The sequence below is a fragment of the Haemaphysalis longicornis genome, unplaced genomic scaffold, assembly GCF_048455015.1.
Source record: "Haemaphysalis longicornis isolate Haplotype H1 unplaced genomic scaffold, Haemaphysalis longicornis Haplotype H1 scaffold_10, whole genome shotgun sequence".
Classification (NCBI taxonomy): domain Eukaryota; kingdom Metazoa; phylum Arthropoda; class Arachnida; order Ixodida; family Ixodidae; genus Haemaphysalis; species Haemaphysalis longicornis.
The window spans coordinates 95,887,690-95,909,859 of NW_027526204.1; the positions used below are offsets into that span (position 1 = coordinate 95,887,690).

At 44.2% G+C, this 22,170-nt stretch overlaps 1 long non-coding RNA gene across 1 annotated transcript; it reads left to right on the plus strand.

Annotated features, from left to right (window-relative positions):
• The first annotated feature begins 16,382 nt into the window (after positions 1-16,382).
• On the plus strand, positions 16,383-18,992 carry LOC144157844 (uncharacterized). Its single transcript, XR_013319888.1, has 3 exons — positions 16,383-16,555; positions 17,338-17,456; positions 18,871-18,992. It is a non-coding gene; the product is annotated as an uncharacterized LOC144157844 (long non-coding RNA).
• Positions 18,993-22,170: the final 3,178 nt, after the last annotated feature.

The window sequence follows — 22,170 nt, forward strand, 5'->3', positions numbered from 1 at the left end:
GTGAAATGAGGGCGCCCAGCTGGCGGTCACGACGACGCGGTGGGCGGTGCGCTTGCACTACATTGGATAGGGCGCCTGCTGCTTCAAAAGGGGGTTCACTCGTCGTTGGCCTGGTGGGATCCGCGTGTCCGGTGTAGGCGGGTACATTGGCCGCTCCATTATTCAAAAGGATTTCTAGTTCCCTTGGTGACAAGAAATACAAGTCTAAACCAGCCTTCCCAGCGAGAGAAACGTCCTGGGGTCGGTTATGGCTAGTTTACGTAACAGCTACCATGACCAGCTTGCGTATTCTTGCTCCGTGCTCTTGCTCCGTGAGAGCGCGTAGCGCCAACACTTTACGCTATAAACCGCACCCGTGCCTCTCTCGTGGTTTTTGCTGCAATGGATACTCAACAAAAGAATAAAATGGGAATGGCAAAGAGAAATTCTAGCTTTATTTTCTTTTTTCTCAGCAAAGAACGAGTCATTGCTCATCGAAAAAAAACCCGAGAGAGCTACGAAACGTATATCTCTCAGTTAAGACAATTTCCTTCAGCTTTCAGGGTCCCTTTAATACAAATTGTTCATAATATTTGATCTGGATCATAGCATACTTGTGACTGATAAAGCATTGCACACATGAATGATCGCTGTCGCTTCACAACATATTTTACTGTCATCTGTCATTCGCTTGGAAGGCTGTTCTTACAAGAACCGACCATGTGGCGTTGAGAAAACTTGTTCTGTATTCCTCATGCACATCTTATAACAAATATATCCATCTACAGTCACCTTTGATGAATACACGACTCCAATGAGAGTGCTGTTTGGCGGCGCATGTCATGCATATATACCTGCGGACCACAGGCACCTAAGAGTACGCTTTGCTGGTAGAGTTGTTTCAAAGCTGAGCACGACGTGGGCAAACTACTTGCCTACTTGTTTTTCTTTGTCCCCGCTCTCCTGCGCTCAATTTTTTTAGCCAACTGCTACTGTTCAGCCTCTTTTGACCACAGACACGACTCTTAAGCAACTATGGGGTTGGAGTCAGACGAGGTCGTGGCCTTGGCATTTAATTTTACCTCGTTGACGGCTTCATGGGCAGTACGAAGATTTCAAAAGTTCCCCACCTTCTCTCCCTTTCTGTCTTTCTCTCTTGAGATATGTTACCAAATACTTCAAATTTAGAGCTTCGCTGTGTGTACTTGTTCGATTATTGCTAAATCATAAAGTATCCATAATTCCGCAGTTTCAAGATTTCCAAAGGGTGTAGGGTGTGCAGATCCCGCTACCCCCGAATAAACAGAACCAAAAGGGTCCGTTTACAACATTGACGGATCAGACAAGGCCGCGATCTCTTGCTTCTTTGGCTTCGTTTTTTCTGTTGCGTATACGCTGCACCACATGTCGCCAGAGCCGATGAATAATGACCTACGCGTACGGTCGCCGGGCACTGTGAGCAAGGAACTCGTTAGGACTAACAAGCAAACCACTGCACCCTTTCGCCGTTGCATTATTAATGTTCGCAAGCCTGTAGTATAAGCTGCGCAGTTCCGCACCAGCGCTACGTGCTCAAGTTTTTGAATCTTCTTTCTGTTACCCTCTCCTCTGGCTGGACAGCGCTGTGCATATATGAAGCATCTCCAACGACGGAAGGAGCGAATGACTGCCTCAGTGTGGAATAATTTTGCGAGGCTTTCCCAAAACATTACTGTTTGATCGATTGATTGTTTGATTGATTCATTTAAATATTGGTTTATTGATGATTGATTGCTTGAGTAATTGATTGAGTCATTGATTGATTGATTGATTGATTGATTGATTGATTGATTGATTGATTGATTGACTGATTGATTGATTGATTGATTGATTGATTGATTGGTTGATTGATTGACTGACATCTCTAAAGTTCTCGCAGTCAATTCCTCGGTGCTTATTTCCTCTACTCTATAAACAATACACGCTAAATTATTAAGCTCTTAAACACTATGATAATTAGTGTGCTTTCTAATGAGTACACATGCCGTCTAGTATCCACGCACATAATATACAGACTTTATTGCAGTTACTGAAAAAACGGCCTTACAAAATATCAATGTTACATCCAGTCCACAGTGAACATAAATCTTTTTCTCTCTCTCATTCTTTTTCGCGGCGTTTACCTTAACCCCTCATTTACCCTTAATTCGTTGCCGCAAAACACACGAACCGAACGCCCAACCTGCCCTATTGTGAGGTCTGAATAATTCCTTCGGATTACCGCTCAAGCTCATTTGACTCCGCTGAGAATGTTGAGCAGAATATTGTCTGGTGCACCGCCCCTGATCGACCATATAGCTCATCCAAGTGCACCCTACTCGTACCTTTGCAGCCCCGGATAACCATTGAAATCACTGCGCTTCTTCATCCTCGCGCCGTCCTGCTAATCTGTGTTCCCTATCCCTTATTTATGAAGCCGAGGAACGGCTTGGTCAGACGGGCGGCCTCTATTGAAAGAGAACCTCTTTCCTGTCAGGGGATGAATAATGCACGTGATAAAGAATTCACGTCTCCCGGTAGCGCAGCAGCGATGAAGGGAGCAGTGGGGGGAAAGGGTTCGGGAGAAGGAGGGAGAGGTATTGAGGGAGAAAGAAGAGGCCGCTTTGGCCAGCCCCTGATCCGTCTAAGGGCTTTAAATTAGTTACTAGCACCAACGTCAGGACAGGAGGTCATGAGAGAGTGATGGACCAGGAGAATGAAAAAAGAACTGTTTGGAACACCGCCAAGCTAACACGCTTTTGGGGCCTTCACTAGCGGTGGAGAAAAAATCTTGCGACTTCCACTTTTTTTATTTTATTTGAACAACAGACCAGTTAACTGTTGTATGGGGTTGGAAAAAACGAATTGTTGTCAAGGTATTACGAAACAAATAATAAACCCTGTTCCTCCCAGTGTAAAATCGGCTGAAGCAGCTAAGCTGTGGTTAATTTGTCTCGGGTCGAATAGGCGCTTACCCCAGAACGGCAGAGCCGTCGAGATGCGCAAATTGTATGGTTTGCTCAACGAAATCGGCAGTTAAGCATCATCAGCAGGCGGTACCCTAAGGTCTTATTCCCCCAGGAACTCTACCGTGCGAGATCACTACGCCCTCTATCGGTAGGTCCGGGAACCGGTGTCTACGAGGCCACCGCAGGATTTGGCAACCTGCTTCGTTACCCCTGCGCTTATCACAACCCAGAGGTGAATACGAAAAGGCTACACGTGCAAAAACTCGGATATTAAAAACGAAATGTGCCATGAGTTGTATGAGAAGCCTCTGCGATTATGTCCCATTCTTCTTCTTTCCTTCCTGATACAAACCACCAGCAGCAACAAAGATATCCTAAAGGGTCGTGTGACACAGAGCTGTTCCATGGTAAATTCAGGGCACAATCTAGCCGCCCTGAGTGGCGGCCGTCATAAAAAGAAATCGCGCCAATCCACCTTGTGAAGGTGGCTGGAAAACGAAAGCGAAGAGGTCAGGAACCAGTGCACGCACAAAATACCAATGGACAAAGCTAATGATCGGTACGTGAACGGCAAACAAAAGAAAAGGTATTGGCGTTCTGTAAGCCTTCGTGAAGGTGTAGGTCCGCAAAAATACGCCGATCCGGGATGTTCTCGCAAGAAGGAAGCGCTGGTGACGCACGTACCTTCAGAAGATAATTCCTCAGGGCACTTAAGTTTGCTTAGGAAATGTGAAGGCGAAAGCTATGTAACACTTACTAATTTGTTTACATCATAACTGCGTCTCTTCCTTTACTTTCATTTCTTTGGTTTCTTTTGGCGTGAATTACATCAAACTGGTTTTTTTCTTGTTCCACCGTGCTTACTTCTCTTCGCTTTTCTTACTTCGTCTAATGGCGCGAATTACGTTAGAAAGCTACACAGATTGTGACGTTCATCGAACTGTTCCCAGAAACTCCACAATGTGTGCTTTTTTTCTTAGTTTTTTTCTCCTCGTTCTTGCGCCCTGTTATCTGTAGGGCATTTTCTACCATCCCCTACCCATCCCCCGCCGCGTAGCATGTCAGTGTAGAGATTCTGGCAAACCTCTCGGCTTTCTTCTTTAATAAAGAGCTTTCTCTCTCTCTCTCTCTCTCTCTCTCTCTCTCTCTCTCTCTCTCTCTCTCTCTCTCTCTCTCTCTCTCTCTCTCTCTCTCTCTCTCTCTCTCTCTCTCTCTCTCTCTCTGCCACACGCCATAACATTTCTGGAACCAGGGTTCTGCGGGGTTGATGAGCACCTGTTTTACTAACCTTCCATCACGTCAAGGTGTGGCGTTGCACGTACGACTCTACAAATTTTGCGTTTGAAATTCGCGGTTTTTGTGAATTTTGGGAAGCGGGAAGATCGCCCCCTAAAGCGCTCGATTCTCGGCCATTTCCGGAAGTGCGTAATTGCCACGAAGAAAAACACAAGTACTTTTCTACGCTGGCAACGTGCGAACATGGCACAGTCGATAGCACACCGGGCTGCTGCTGTGCAGGGCGAGGGTAAAATTCCATCGAATCCCACATTCGTGTTTTTATTTATTTACTGTCTACAGCGGCGGTCATTGTCTCGACCGGGTAGCAACAACAACTGCTGCAACAACAGCGCTTTTTCGCAAAAGCGGGATTTTACGGCTGTGGCCTTAATAAAGCTCTTCCTACCGGATGCTGTTAGAGCAGAAACCGATGTGAGGTTTGCTGTCAAAGCGGAAAGAAACGGTCAGTGAGCAGTAAGAAGCGGAGGGGTGGAAAAAAAATTGCAGTGGCCCCCGCTTTCCTTAAGCAACGCTCCTCCCCGTTACTCATCGACCTTTTTATTTCGATTCTCCTTTCTCCATTAGTGATTGCGAGCCAGGCGAAAATTCCCGTTAATACGACGGCTTTCTTGTGTCACTGCTTCGTCTTTTTTCTTCTGTTCGGTTGCTACTCAAGCATTTACTTTCATTGGCTTTCGCTTTTTCGCGTTCGTTTTTTTTTCTTTTTTCGTACTCTACCCTTAAACGTATTGCTTCCACCGCCGCTCGCATCTCCGGCATCTACAAACCCACTGCTTGCTTCTTCCTCCTTTTACCTCTCTTCCTCCCTCTCCCACTCCATCTCATTCAACGTCTTCTCGTATCCTCGTGCGCTGACGAGCTCTCTCCGTCAGAAAAGCAGGAGTACTGAAGCGGCTCCCCTCGATTTATCCGTCCAGCTTGCGTATGACGTCGATCTGCGCATACGCCTAGAGGAGAATTTGGATGCTTTCCTTTGCCCCGCCACCCAGATTTACCTCGGTTATTTTAACGCCTCTTGCTCTATGTCTCTCCCAGTGACCCCCACCATCAACCCCCAAAAGCTCATTGCGTAGCCTGCACGTCGGAGAGCGCATTTTGCTCTCGTGCGGTGTAGTCGCTTGTCGTGCGAACTCGCGGACCAGAACATCAGAAATAAGAAATCTTTATTTCACGAATAAATCACACATGCAAACATGGGTTGTAACGCCGACTAAATTTCTATTTCCTGTTAGTCGAGAAGAGAGCTGCACACAAGAATAAACTAAATCAAGAGGCAAACAAAAAAGAAAACACCAGCTGATTTCGGTCCCGGCTACGGGAAAAGAAACGTCATTTGTAAGTATCGCACGTGCAACGAAGGCTTTCTCTCGCATTTATTTTTTTTTTCGTAGTATGCTAGCCGCCGTCCCAACGGTTATCGTCTGCACTGGACACGGGATGTTTTACTGCGCCCTCTCGACGTCGACATGGGATTTCGTCGTTCGGGGAACAAAAGAGACTCCACTGCAAGAGCAGACGACACAAGCCGCGCACAAGATGATTTTACGCTATCGTGTGCTCCTTGAGAAGAAGTCTTCCCAGTCTTTTGTGTGAACTTGCGCTTCGTGGTGCGGTGTTCAGACGAGTCCAGATACTTTTGTCGGTTGGGCTAAGCGTTGTCTCCAACCTGGTCAGTGTGTGGTTTTGAAGTGCGCATTAGTAGCAAGTTGGGCTGGATCCGCTTTAACGTCGACTTACTGAATAAAGGTGCGTGTGGGATGGCGTCGTCTCCCTAGGGCTGTGGTTGACAACGCAAGGTTGACAACTTTCGCTGACTTCTACGCTTAGGAGTGTTGAATAGCTTTGTTTTGTTTCGCCTATTCATTTTTTTTATTTGGAAGACACCGGGTTCCTTTTTCCTATCCGGAACATAAAGTTTCGCGTGCTGCGTGGATTGTACGGATTTACGACGACGTTTTGGCTCCTTGGTGTTTTGCTGCTGTGCGGAGACGTCCTCGCTAGAAGAGGTCAGTGTTAAAGGCGTGCGTAAGTAGATATGTGAGCGGTTAAAAAAACAAAAAGGAAGAAAGAAAGACAGGTTTTTCTTCATTTTTTTTAAAGACCAGGGTAACGTTGAAAAAAACAAACACAGCTTCTCCGTTGTGATGCGAGCAATCGGTAGTGTGGGAAACGCTTTCTCAAATCAATGATTTCACGTGAAATCGTACGCAGAGCGGACGCCCTGCTAGGACTTTGTGATTCAGCATTAAACAATCATATTCTTTTTGGCGTAAACGGAAAAATTTTTCGGGTACTTAGGCTTTTAGGTGATTTAAAGGCAACAAGCCAGCGACTATCGAAGACTTGTTGCCTGCTGCCTTGTGTTTTCCCTACCGTCGCGTTCACCTGTCTTGCGGCCCGCATCCGGATAATTCTCGGTCTATCCCGCGACGGTACAGGGGCATCGCTGTAGTTGCCACACTTGCCTGCGGCTTTCGGGGCCACGTGTTCAAATCCTATTCGAACCCAAATACATTTCTTTGTATATTTTATTTACCCATTTTTTTACACCGTCCGTAATTTAATTTCGTGCTTGTAGTCGCCAGCAATTACAGGCCATTTCTCGGATTTGATGAGACATCCACAGCTTCATTCTTAAGAAGTAGGTTGAATTTTTACAGATCTTTGAGAAGTCGTCTTTTTTTCAATTTCTCATATTATTTTGGAAAAAAAACCGAAAACAGATTTTTCAAACGACTGGTTACTTACAATTCGTAAGTAGCCTATCGTTTTGTAAGCTGCTGTTGTATGTAGGAAATTACTGGCTAGTGACAATTAGCACGCAACCAAAGAACAGTTGAGTGTACAAAAAAATTAAACCCCCTTTATTAAGTGAATGATGGTTACAGCGCGAAGCTTTCTGCCCGTGCAATGTGAGTCAAATTCGAAGTCGAAAATCCAAACTTCTACAACCAAGTCAAACTCCGAAATCCAAACTGTTCGTCCGTATCGAAATGGCGCCATACGATAGCTTGTATAAATAAAATAAACCAGAAAAGAAACAGCGCTTGCTTTGTTGTAACTGCTGCACTAACTCATTTCGATCTATTCCGTTTAAAGTTTTCAGGTTAGGCTTGTCATACTGCCTGGTTTCTGTTGCTCAAACCAGGCGATAAACTTCCATAAGTGGCGTATAACATTTTGTTTTGGTTCCGAATCCACATGTAAACGTAATTAGAGACATCCCACCGCCATCTTGCTCCTTTCTTTACAAATAAGGAGTCCCAAATGGATACCGCAACAAAAACACTACACGAACTAAATATTGACTACAGATGAATAGATAGAATATTCTAGAAAAATCCCCTCGTACATTCACTTCCACTCTGCCGTGCTCGTCCACGTGGAATTGACTTTTAAAAAGCGCTCCCTATGTTTACCTACCTCTCTTCCTCTGGTTTCCCGGCATATTCCCTACGCACGCAGGTTTGTGTAGGCCTTCGTGTAGCTTTTGCGAACTGGAACGCAACGCCGCTTTCCTATTTTTTGCGTCACCATCTTATGTTTTTCTTCTCCAATGCATCCAACGTTTTCCTGGGCCCCAAGGGTTTCGCTTTTTATGCCAGCCGCCCTCAAGATTCACTCCCCTTCCCCTCGCCGTCCTGCCCTACTGCTGTTCACACCCTAACTAAACAGGAAAGCCCAAGACTAAGGATATCACTTCGTTAAAACCTAGTTCAGGCTAACGGCAAAACATTAATCGACAGTTGCAGTTATGATCCTCGTGCCTTGGCGAAAATATCGAATCTGTTACTTTAAATTCTGACGTGGTCATCAGTTTTTGGGTACGCGTTATTATCAGAGTAATAGTGTTCAGACTTCGTAAAAGGACACTGTATTCACACAACAAATAACTAACAAAATAGATAAATGAACGTTACCCAATCAAGCCAAGAGCGTCTGTCCTACAAAGAAGTCCTTCCCTCAAAACAGTTCACGCTCACTGGTGGAGTCGATGGATTCGGAGGTCTGGAGCGGTGCGCTTGCCATTGGCGCCGTCCCTTCAAGTGATGACGCGGCTCTGTTGGCCGTGCGCTTGTTGCTCACCGAAGAGCTCTACGTTGCGGACGCTCAGAGCCTTGCCAGTATTGAAGATCATCAAGGGGGTGTGGCTCAAAGCGGAGGTACCCTGGGCGCTGGCGCCCGGCCAGCCGGTCACTCCCGAACACCCCGTTTCTTGTGACACCCAAACGGCTTGCTTCCTGCTCCCAAAAGAGAACTGGCCTCAGTCGCTGTGAAGGGGCCGTGAGTTTTTCAGGACAGGAGGAGTACGTGGCTCGGCCTTGAAGCCCCCTGAACGTTCGCGACCGGCAGAGAACTCGCCGATTACTTCGTTCTTCCTGCCTCCGATATGCCACCTCGCTTCCGCTTCACTTCCTCTTCCTCCTTCTTCCCGGCGCGCTCGTTTCTTTCCGGCACCAGCACGAGCGCTTCGTTATCTTCACTTCTGTTGCTCCGGCTCCTGCATCTTAAGCGCGCCTCCTCACAGTTGCATTGGGTGGTAGCAGTGAGCGGTTAACGGCGCAACAGCCCGTTATGACGAATCGATGTTCTGCACTTCCGACAGCTTCCACATTTAGGGGAGGCAGTTTAATTATTTTTTTGTTTTCTGAGTTCTGAAGCAACTTAAACACAGCTTCGAAGGAATAATACAAAACGCCCTTCTTTTCTACAGCCTGCAATTGTAAATTGTGCGTCGTTATTCAGCTTGCTGGCCACATTCTTCTTCGGCGAAGCTTCTTTTGCATCATCCCGAGTTTATTTCTCACCCGTTGGCGGGCGCCAGTCTTCGCTGCGTAGATGTGTGGTTCAATGGCGATTACTGTAACATGGTCACACGATTTAAAAGGGCCATGCGCATTCTCCAAAACAGTTTAGCAGGGCAACGCAATACACTCTAAAGAGTAAGTTACCAAATGTGCTGCACCGTCTTTGAAAAATAATTAGTAAGACATTTTGAACTGATAAAACGACAGTTTTTGCTGGCTGTTTGACAAGTGCGTGTGGAAGAGAGCGGAACGGAACGTCGAGGACGTAAGACAGTGATTTTATACGGTGTTTTGTTAATGTGATTACAATTTTTTTAGAAAAAGAGAAGGAGAAACGTAATCAGGTATGTTTTTGTTGAAACGGAAATCAGTGCTTTCATACCGTGTTATTGTTTCGCAATGGAGGATGGTCCGAGAGGAGGTGAGGTTGTGGGGATAGTTGAGACAATTCAATTATTAAATCATAGAGGAGTGCCCGTTTTCCAAAGCTCTATTCCCTTCTCTGAGTCTCTTCAACAAACGCGACGGATGTACAACTGTTTCCTCAAGCCGTCTCGGGCACATAACCACCACCTGACGATGCACAACGGAGATTTTCGACCAAGGTTCTTCAAACTCTGTATGTAGCCCATTTATGAATATCCAAACAAACAAAAAATTGCACCTAGTTCCACCCAGCGTTTAATCTACTGAAGCACGGAGCTGTGGTTCTCTTAAGTAGGCTTGACCGTCCACGTGCTCTCGGCCGAGATGGGCGTTGCCGTTGCCGCGCAAATTCTACGGTTCGAGCAAAGGAATCGGCAGGTAAATATCAGTGGTGGGAGGCCTCCACCCCTCTCCCTCGCCTAGTGAGCGGAAGATGATCCCGCCCTTGCGAGACCCCTGCGCCCTCTTTCGGTGCGTCGACAAAATTCTGGCGAGGCTGTTCTCAGACACACCGATAGAGGCCGCCGGCGTGTCTGGGAAGCAGCTCCCACTTCTGCGTGACGCGCGACAAACAGCAGATGGTCGAAAATTTAAGGGTTGACCTAGAACCGCGCACTTTTAAAATGATTCGCTACTCTTCCAGCCTCACGCGCGTCACTGTTCCACTAAACAAACGCACTATCGGCCTCATGCGAGTGGAGTTCACGCTCGATTTCCAGCTACGGGTAGGCTGGTTCATAGACTATTTTTATTGCGCTTTGGGGGGCTTCCTGTCCATCTCTTGTTGTTACACGTCTAAGAGGTTTCAATTGCACTTCCTTGCTGTGTCTTCTGAAGGCGACAGCTACCTTGGTAAGTCAGGCAGTTGGCATTTTTAAGGCACCAGTGCGTTGAGATTGTGGCCCATATTAAAGATAGCCAGGTGGTCAAAATTGTTCCGGAGCCCTCATTTACTACGAGCATCATCACGCCTGATTACAATCCTCAGTGAGTGCATTCTTACGAATAGAAAGCTGCGGTCTTACTATAAACGTAATGATCCGCGTGGTGATAGTGGGCTTCAGAAGGCAAACATCACCCTTGATAAAAGTTGCTGCTGGGCGAGTTGGTTCACAATTCTTCCAAAAACAAGGAACGCATAGCGCACGTGAGAAAACGAATAGACAAGACGACCAATTGTACAGTCTATTCTTTGTCTTCGTTTGTCTAGTCACGCGCTCTTATCAAGCAAATACCACCATTTTCTTTCATGCCTCTATACTCTTGTTTCACGCTTCCTACAAAGTGGCTCGCTTATCGAAGCAGAAACCACAGCGTTCAGATTCAGAGCAACAAGAAAAAGGTTCTGAGCAAACCTGTGAAATTTTCCGCCGTACGTTGGAAACTTTACTAAGGGGGTCTTGGCTTCAACTACTGTTAGGGTCGCTTAAACTCGCCGCAGTGAACCTTAGATTGCCATTCCTTTCCTAAAAAAAGCTAACCAAACTGGAATGAAATAATGACAGTAATAAAAACCCTCCCCTGTGCTTGCTTCCAACATCCACGAGATTGCACGAGAAAAAAAAAAAAGCGACGTTGAAGTCCTGGAAATCTTGAAAACCCTCCATGCATCCAAAACTCTAGAAACTCGCCGCGTAATCCCCACCGACAAAGAAGAACGGCGTTTATTGTCTTCTCCGCCTTCTGCCAGCCCCGCGTCCGTATACGTAGTTGTAGTGTTCGTGGACAGACCGGGCGATGGCATAAGCCTGAAAGTCTCCTGCGAAAACATCTCGAAACAATTAGGGGAAAGCCTGTTAGAGAAAGAACGTAACCTGTTAGTGTTTTACCGAAATGCACAGCAAAACAGCGGGCACTGCGGGGTAGTAAAGCACAGGACCGGGCCTAATGCCGCAACCAACGCAAGCACTTCCGTGCGTATCTCCAAGGAAGTCTAAGGGATAACAGCCGGCCGCTCCGTCGGTTGCTGCATACCCATATACCAAGAGATTTCGGGAGGCCTAAATTGGAGCTGACATTCCACGGCAGGACCCAATGCGATAGCGCATTCAGTGGGCGAGTAGGAATCCGCACTGGCGTGGGAGAGCTGCGCATCCGACCGTCATGTAGCGAGGATGTTTTGCAAACACTGGCACAGGCTGATGGAGGGCTGGCTTGTTTGTTTCTCTAGTACTAGCAGGCTATGTTCTTGCAATTCTAAATATGAACATTAAGATTGTTAAAATCTCTGATGGAAAACTACTGACGTACCTGACCGCGTGAAAGTGAGTTTTAGGGTGTTTGTCAAGAGCTTTAAACGTGCCTTTTTGGTTATTTCTGCGCATAAGGTATATCTTAGACTGAGAGTTAAAGCCGGTTTATTTTATTACCAAGCTTATTCCGTCGCTGAGACGTGGGTTTCTCGCAGAGCTGTGGCATTAGATATAAATTAACACATTCGCAATACAATGCAAATCTAATTTGCGTTCAGAGGTGCCTTTGAAATAACATTTGCAGTAAAGTGGTCCAGACGTTTCCGCTTTTTTTAACTTATGCGCAGTGCAATGGCGCTGTGCTGAAGGGTCGGTGTAGTCGCTTTTGTTTGTAAGTAACGCTGGTATCCCCACACGAAAGCTGCTTTTCACTGGTGAATCCTCTACCTTTGCGGACATGGTTGCGCCCGTAACGTTATAGTATACACCCACTAACCAAAACAGTCCACTTGCTTTGAATATTTTAAAGACTTCAATTTTTAAATGACCGGCAACACTTTTCCTAACTTCGTTTTAAAAATCTCACATACTTTCACAACGTCGTCAGGCAATACTTCCAGTTCTTAGAACAGGGTGTCGCAAAGTATCTCAGCCAAAAAAATTACTGCTCTATGCCTATCATATAAATGGAAAACCTGCTAAAATTTTTCTCCTATACTAATGGGGGCGTTTTTGAGGACCCAAACTCATCATTACAGCACTGTGGCGGATAATGGCACCTTCCTTTTTGCTTCACCTATAAACGCATTCGATAGTCAGTTTGAAAAAAAAACGTCAAAGCAAAGCATAAACGGAAGACGCATAGTTCTGCTGCGACGAGCGAATCACGCAGTGCCGCTCCGTACTGTTCATAAGTATAGCTTTGACAATGCTTACAGAAGCGAAGGAAGCAGTGGAAGTGTTTAGCGGAAGTGTTGCATGGTCGCTTTAAAAGAGCAGCCTCACATAGCCCATTCTGCATAAATCCGGCTTAGACGTCAGGTGTTGTGCCTCTGGTGGTACAAAAATTCCAGTGGGCTAAATCGTTCACGTTCTAATTCTCCAACAATTCAAATTCCGTTGCCTTCGGTGTCATAACGCCCTCCCAAACTTCTCGCATGTCTTACGAAAGGAATTGAGTATGACAGGTGCCGGAAGAAGCTCATGGCTGATTCATGTGGACGTATTCATTCCGTAAAAAGACCGTATGGAGCTATCGCGTATGTCCCCCGGAAGAGGCCCTAATTTTTGTCTAATATATATTTTTTCAAAGAAACGAAATATAAAGAGTACCGCGTTGATGTGAGGGTGCTAAGCTAACGTGACAAAATGCCGGAGAAGGACGTATGTAACAAACTTCCGATAATAAGTAATACCGAAACGCACACGTAACAAAACAAAGAAATTCAGGTCATGGGTTTTTCTGGGCACGGCCTTCCGGTTTCCTTGTTTTTGACCAAAACAACGCAGATGACAACATCGCAACATATTTTATCACCGAAGTACAGGAAGTACAAAATATAACCGACAGAGAGAGGCGTTACTTGAAACTTTTCGAGAATGTTTTAGCCAGTCCCTTCACAAAATGCGGTGCGAAAGGAACAACCACTGCTCGAAATGTGGCGGACTAGGTGCAACACAATGAACTGGTCAAATCTACAAGCCATGTACTTCCTATCCAGATAAATGGTTAGAATAGAGAACGTTTGTTAAGCGCAATAAGAAAAGAACGTTTCTTTACTATGCTGTGTGTCACAAAGCAGTGATATTTTGCTGCGTTGATGGCAAAACGCTTCGTAAAAGTTGTCACCGCAGCAATATCAAAGAAGGTTCCTATGTCAAAGTTTTTTGTGTTCACTAAACATAATAAACTATGGTTTCAAGCTATCTAAAATAGTTATCTTCTGTTGCGCTAGCGTACGTGCATGCGTGCGTGCGTGCGTGTGTATGCTTCTGTGTGAAACCAGCGCCGCATGTAAGTTCTCGGTAGTAGTCATGTGCGCAATTCTGCGGCAACTGTAAATAAGCATCGTGATGCACGTAATCGTTCGCTGACGGGGACAATAAACAAAGGGTTTTCATACACACCACTCATCTTCTAATAACTACTTCCTTCGAGTATTTTTTTTTAAATCTCCTCTTGCGAAGGTTACACCGGCGGTACAACGAGTCAGGTTTAAATCCGACGCCGTTATGCGGTCACCCGTCAGAAAACGCCTCCTTGCGTCACAAGAATGCCAACGGGCTTTTACATTCTACGAGCGCAAGAATTAAATTCGAGGCACCCCGACATCTATTTCTGCAATATTGTTTTTATCAGGGGTTTCCTCAAATTCACAAACTGAAGCTGCATCCGTTGTTCCTTCTTCCGGTGTACACACTGCTTCTTTTATACTTTTATACCTGCAAATCGAATTACCAAAGAAGTTCCCGACAAAGAATAAAAACCGGCAAGCCACCGCAATGCGCAAGTACAAAGACAGAGCATCAACCAAGAGAGATGTCAGACGGCAAACGTTTTATCCGTGGAGTGTATACCTCTTCCAGCGTTGTGAGTACTGCAGACACCTTCCAGGCCCCGTATACTACGTCAGCTTCTATTATACTCAGTCGCCTCTTGTTGATTTAACCTTGAGCTTCAGTCTATACCATCCCTTGTGCAAGTTGCCGAAATTCCTGCGATAGAATTCATGAATAACGGAATTGTTGCGCGGTAGATAGTGGTGTGTGCATGTGACGTTATAACCGCTCACCATTTATAAAGTAAATGTTTAGTATAATTTTCTTAAATTCTTAAGAAGAAGAAGAAGAAGAAGAAGAAGAAGTTTATTCAAATACATTGTACAAAATACACAGGAAAAAAACAGTACAGACAAGGGTCCCAAAGTACAAGACTGTAATGGGACCCTCGATAAATAATAACACGGGTAATAATAATAGTAGGCAGTAACAATTCAACGGAATGGTCAAGAAAACAATTAAAACAGTAAATAGTTCAACAGTGCAAAAAAGAAATAAATAAGGGAGATGGTCACATTAATTATACATAAATAAGCAAAAAAAGGTGAAAGAATACAGTTTAACAGAACAAAAGATGGTTTTTCAAAGATGATTTAAATGACGACATACCATTCATTAGTTTCACAGCAGTAGGTAAGCAATTCCAAATATGTATTGCAGAAAAAGTTGAAGTCATTTTACCATAATTAGTATGAACACGTGGTAGTAAAAAGTTTCTATTTGATGAAAACCTTGTGGTGTTGCTGTTAACTAGGGAGGTGGGATTAATTACAGTAAAAGGCAATTGTAAACACAAGGACTTAAAAAATATTAGGCTTAAATTATACTGAAACAATTTATTAACGGATAACACCTTATAATAACACAATGAATCATGGGTGTTCGATTGAGAATGGCTCCTGGTGATAATGCGAATGGCTTGATTTTGAATATGTTGGGCTGATGAAATATGACAAGGATAAGTATTACCCCAAGCCGCGATCCCATAGTTTAAATGACTTCGTTTCCTTTTTCCGTGTATTTTTTGTTTTTACTGTACCTCAGAACTGCCAACCTACACTGACCATCACTAGGCGGTGTATTTTAATTGAGGTCCCAAAGGGTTTTTCTATTTGCAGTCCTGAATCTTTTTTATATATCTAAGCCCTTAGCGAAAAGTAATACGTTTAAAATACGTACGAGTACTCTTGAAGTGCACTTCAAATATGCTTTGTATTTGTAAATGTATTTTAAGTGCATTAAAAATTTCATTTTCTTAATTTTTAGTAAATATTGAAAATACATTATTAAAAATACGGGAAAAATACAGTGATTTTAAGTACCCTCCAAATAGAATAAAAATGCACTGAACCTCACGAATGTGCGCTTAAGTCATTCAGAATATATTGAAAATGTATTTCTTCCCGCCAAGCGATCATGGTGTAAATGCACTGTAAATATTATAAAAATACACTTACCTAACTACATTTAGAGCAGCACTCTGAGTACACTTTAAAAGTGTGCTGAAGCATGGAAATATACTCCGAATATATTCGAAATACATTTCAAATGCCTTTTACGTTTGTCGAACGAACATGGTAGAAATACACTCTCAATGCATGAAAAATACTTATAGAAAATACATTTTAAATGTATTCATAAAGCTTTGCCGAAATACATTTCGAGTACACTACAGGCGCTGCTTCGATTGCTGAATTGTAAGATTCACGTAAAGCACATCTGAAGTGCCGGATAAAATACATCTCAAATGAATAAACGTTCTGAGAATTTCTCCTCGATGTTTACTTATAATAAAAGAAACTGAGGGAGATACTCTCACTCACTGCGCTGTCTAAAGCAGACATAACTCTGCGTATTAGAGAGAAACTCGGCGTACAAATATGTAGGCGGCGGTGTTCCAACGCAATCGGCAAAGAAAAAACATCGAATTCAACGAGTATATATATGTACGAAAACACTTGCACTTTGCCAGCGTTGTTACGACGGTATCGCTGTGGAGGCTTGGAAAATTTTCGTTTTCTGAAAAATATTCGCCTTAGATGGACAACCCTGGCTATGCTTGGGAGGGCGAGCAGCTCGGCCTAGTTCACTCTAGCTCGGCGCCTCTCACTGCCGATCACTACCTCCTCCTCTGTGCCCGGCACCTGCGGCGCGAGCTGAGCGGCGCACCCCGCCTTCACGTTTTGTCTGCCTTCGCTGCGTTTCTTTTGCCTGTCCTGTTTCGGACTCCTCAACGCGCGGTCGTCGGGTGGACGCAGTCTCTGCTTGGACGGCGCGTTGCAGCGGCGTTGGCCGTCTAGCCAAGGTAAGCACGATATACCGGCTATTTGCGCGTACGGTGTCGCACTACAATTAATTGACGTATGTTTGCCTTGCAATCGAAGAGTGCTAATGCCCTTTATAAAATCCGCCTGCGAGCAAGATTTCCCACCGTAAGTACGCCGTGCAAGGGAATGTACTTACAAATCAACGACAGCAAGAAGACGTAAAAAAATGGATTTTAGTGCTTTCCTTTTTGCGCCTAATTCTGAGTGGACGGGGGACTGTTGCTACGAGTTTCCTTGTAGACCGAGTACTCATTGAGGACCAACACTTGCATTAAACACATAACCGCCATGAACGTTTTTAGCACAGCCTGTTCACAGAAAGTCCGCCGTCCATGTTTACGCGCTTGAGAAATTTGTGAAGTGTATCCAGGGACGCAGCTTTCTTTTGTTTTCTGTTCGCAGCAGCCGCTCACAGCTGCGCATGTTCACAGCAGCCGCCGTACGGGGAAGGAAGCCAGTTTGTGGCATACATTCATCCGACTAATGCGCGTGGCCGGGCCATACGGCGGGAATCCGAGCAGCCTTCGCGATTTTTGTCGGTCGCATGTCGCCATTCTGTCAACTAAAGCCATGAAAGAGTTTATGCCGTCTGTTTCGAAGTGACCAAAAGTGTTAAAAGCGACCCACGTAATCTTTGGTGCATGTGGCAGTAGCGAAGGTGCTTCATGCCCAGGGACTACAAATTATTTGTCCATCTAAGACAAACTGTATGAGAGTAGCCGCTAAGTTGCAATCAGTTTCTGTTCCTACCACCACCCAGAACCAAGAACCAGCAAAGGAAGGAAGGAGAAGGAATGCGGGTGGGGAGGGGGACTTCGAGGCAGGCAACCAGTTCCCTGCGCGAGACCCCTCGGTTCCCGGAACGGGTCCCCCGGGCGGGTTCGTCTCTTTTTGTTCCTTGGATTGCTCCCCCCAAAACTTCGCGAAACTTCAGGACGTTGGCCCCTTCCTCTTTTGTGTTTCCTTGCAACTTTTTCACTCCTTGCTGTATTCATTTCGTAGCGCATTCACGAACACGTGTGCGCGTTCCGAGAGGCCCTTCGGCCGCTCGTGGTCGAGCGACAGGCACGCGGAACCCGACGCGCTAACGCTGGACCACGCCACCGGAGAATTTCAGAAATGTGCCCAAAGGCACCGAAAACAGCATGGGCAGCTTGGCGGTTGTGTGTGTTTAGAAGCCTCAATTTCCCATTTGCATCTAAAGGGTGTACTTAAACGAGTTTCTTTTAGGTGTCCCGAGTATTTATGAAGCAACTATTTTTACTTGATGGTCCCTGAAGCTAACAGGTGTTTATCTTTTTTTTGTATGTTAAAGACGCGAGCATTTACAATTATTTTCCGCGTTGCTCCCTAATTAAATGATGACGTTGTCTGTGTACAGCAAAAAGTATAAAATTACCTGCCGGTGATATGCGGCGGAGAGCAAAAAAATTACATGTGTGTGCAAGCACAAATACACGCTTTCTGGCGTTGCTTGTTTTAATTGCTTCGGTTAGGTGCCTACGATATAAGAGCTTGTTATTTTAAGGACAGCGTGAAATTTTTCTTGTTTTTTGAAATAACCTTACTTTGCCGTTCCTTTGAAAACATTGTTGAGTGCACACGCCAATCTAATGACATTTATGTAAGCTTTCTACTGCAATCCTGCCCATGCATTTTTAAATTGTTTCGCTCGCACTATTTTTTTAGAACGTAATCTCCGAAGAAGGTGACGCCGAAATATGAAACACATAACAATAATTGTAGTTAATAACATTACTACCTATCTTATTTTATTAGCGTCCTGGGAGGTCACAGACCAGTTTTGTCCAAGTTAGTTGGAAAACTATAATTGCCACCGTTTCAAGTTAACTCAAGCGCCTAAGAAAGAGAAGTAGTAGCATAACTCTAAGAACTCTGTTGCATGTTTGGTAACGTAGTTATCTTAGCTCTGTCTTTTTTTTTCTAATTTTCGCTAATTTTTATCCCTCGACAATTTCCAAACATAAGCCTCCCGCCCCCCACCCTCCCTCACCCCTCCTTCCCGCCACCATTCTTTCTTAAAAATGGTATTGAAGATCCGATGCCGCATGACAATATAAACTATGCTTACCATTAAATAAATTGTCTTACGTCCTTCAAAGGGGCATTGTTTTCACGGCGGTTTTTTTTTTTTTCTCTCAAGGGGAAACTATAAAATCCTTGCTCGCGAGGGACGTTGGCACGGCTAGAGAAAAGGCCTGATTGATTTAACATTTATTTGCCTCTAAAAAAAGTGTTTCACTAATATTTTCCCATTTTCTTTTCACTGCAGCTGCTGGTGAAATTTCCCGCGTGGAGAATCCGAAGTACGAAGACTCTGATGCACAACGGTTCATCTGCGCTGGCTGCCGAGGTGGCTGAAAGGCATTCATTCCTGCTACTTAGTAATGGCGAAGTTGGCCGCTCGACTGAGGTGTACAATAAACAACTTTCAAACTGCCAATTTGTGCGCATACATGCTGTTCTTTTCAGTCATTGGCTGGCCCGCATTCCGAGCATGGCCGGTTTACATTTTCACAATGGAGCATATTTTTAGCCTGGTGCCTATTAAACTTTTTGAAACCACAATATGATAGCTTCTAGTTGAACGTTAACAATTCCACCTAAGACACATTGCCATGGTATCTCTCAATGTATTTAGGTTTTATTTAGTATACACTAGTAACACATTTTGAGTATATTTGAAGCAGTATTTTCTGTGCATTTAAAATGCATTACTAATACATTTTGCACGTATTTAAAATTACATTTTCTGAGCATTTCTAATGCACTTAAAATGCATTAAATATATATTTTTCATGCACTGCTTACGTATTTTTGAGGTACGTTTTAAATACATTGTAAATGTATTCGAAATGCAGTTGGAATGCGGACAAAATAATGCAGAATAAATACAAAGTTAATATATGTATTAAATGCATTCAAAATACATTAAAAATACGGCATCTTTTCGCTAAGGGAGAACAGATGCCGAGTGACACTAAACCAGCAAAGCAGACTGGGCATTTTCCTCACCGTCCCGCTTATTTCAAGTATTGTGGATATGCCTCGCGCCATTTATAATGCCTATGCTAAATTATATTTCACCCTACTGCTTCCTAAATGCTGCCCTTTTCACTTTCTTCTTGACGTCAGTGACTAACTACGAACTTTTGTCTACACATCAGATTAATGTTATGCCTGTAAACCTTCACATTACTTGGATATTTCCTTCGACATATTCTTGAATGTCCGAAGAAACATTCTTTTTCAGCTGAAAATTAAATTTCCTTCATCTCGCGTGTTCAATAATGTCAGTTCGTTCGGCGAGATTTTCGGTTTTTAGAGCTTCTCGTTGATTCGCCAATGCTTTTGATGTTCCTTTCTGCTTATCTATGCGACATTCTAAAACAACAATAATGAAAGAGCTTTGTCAATAGCAAACAAAAAAGCAAGGTGTTAAATATAAATGAGGCAAGAATAAGCAAAATAATGTAAACCAGCTACTATTCCTGGCGAGAATCGTAACAAGACACAAAATCAAGTGAGAGGGTTACGAATATGGTTTGTAACAGATAACTCGAATATCTCTATTGCGATTCAATTACGCTATGTTTGCAAATGAAGTTAAACTACTCAACCGTAGCTACTTCTGCAATAAAACGTCAACGACACATACAAATTTTGAGACCGATTGAGCTTTTCAATGACGAGTGGAAGAGAAGAGCGGGGACACAGATTGTAGGCGGGCCAGTTGGTAGGCGGGCCCCGGACTCAGAAGAGCGGGGCCCCATTAGTGCTAATTAGAAGAGCGCAGCTGAGCTTGTGTTGTGCTTGTAGCTGTGTGTCGAAGTGCAACTCGACAGGCCCAAATGCGAAGAATTTCTTTATTGTGTGGACAATGATCAGGTGGCATATTTTACACGAGCCAGCTGTTGAAGTTACGAACACTTCAACCACGTATTCATTGAAAGCCGTATCTTTACGAGCAGCCGGGTGAGTTGGAATTTATTCATCTCGCGAAATAGCGCCCACGAAGAAGGACAAAAAACACAAAACAACAAAAAAAGAATAACAAAAATGAAAATACAACAAAAAGTTTATTTTTCGATAAAACCAGCAGTTGCTGTTGGCGTTTTTTTTTTCTTCGTCCACGTTTGCGCGCGCCCATTTTGCAAGATGAGCAAAAGCAATACGAGTAGTCAATCATCAATCGTCATCATTTTGAAACACCTTAAACCGGCGCCCTCATCAAGTTATGCTAAATGCACCATTACCGCGTTTCTTTCTGGTTTTTGCAGCGTTCTCCGACAAAGAACACAGATACGCAGTGCTATGAGTGTTCGCTGTTTTATTGCGTGTTCTGCCATTTCGCTGCTCTTCAAGAGGCGGTAAAAGGGTTGACTCAAAAAATAACGCAATACGCAACGTGTTTCACAAACCTGGCGTCTGCAAATGTGTCTCCTCGAACCAGTCTTACAAAGATGGTTGGTAGGTTCAAAAAGTATGGAATACATTTTATCCGAATTTTCTTGCTACCAAAAGCCGATCAAATATTATCCTGGCGGCACTACAAGAAAGAACGCGATCAGAATGATAGAAAAAAGATAAAAAAGTATGTTGGGGCAAACAAGTAATTCGGGCCTAACTTTATTTACAATTTCTTCCTTGTCTCCATCATTACTTCTTTAAATTAGCTTTATTATACTGCACAGAGCGCTGGCTCAACTAGCCACGACTGACTAAATTTACACAGCAACCGCTCGTTTTAGATTACGGTTACGGTAACAGACGCCGATAAAAACTCCAAACGATTCTTCAAGACAGACGTGCCTTTAAAATGGCACAGCGTTATTGTCCACACATTATCCCACCTCTCTATTCTTACAATCCTCTAAGATAATGCGATTCGAGTGTATGTACATCCATACATCACTGCATTTCGTATCCCTCCAAACGTGCCTCCCCTTGCTCCACGCTCATTTCTCTACTTGGGCGTTTGCGCACAGTCGACGGGAGACTTTTTTAAAATTATTTTTAATTGATTTAACGAATAGGGCTTGAAGCCGTGGAGTCCTCCGCATGAGGTTTAGAATGGGGTCAACGGCAAAGTGCGCTTTCAAATCTGTTAATAAATATCTCCCTCCCATTGGGAAATTTGAAATTCAATAAATTTCCGCGCCCTAGCTGCCCCGTATGGAAAAGCGGCATGGGTCGTATTTGTTTCTTGTTTCTTTTTATTCGCTGGCGTATGCTATCGCCCTTTTCTTTTCTTTCTCTTAAAACTCCCCCCTACAAAATACTTCCTACTCTTAGAAGGGGCCTCATTGTTGCGGATACTTTCAATCATTCAGTATGGCACAATGAAACATTTAGCCCCGTCATTTTAATGGCCCTCTTAAGCCACAATTAGCTAATGAGTTCAGCTTGGTTGCCCCTTTCTGTTCTAAAAGTTTTGATGCAGCCGCCCAATACTGCCTTTGACGAACCCGGTCGACACCTCCGTTAGCACCATTAAATCTCGGGCTTCGATGGACGATGCGGGATACGCAAGCTGTTTTGACGTACCTGCTGCATAATACACCATGAGTGG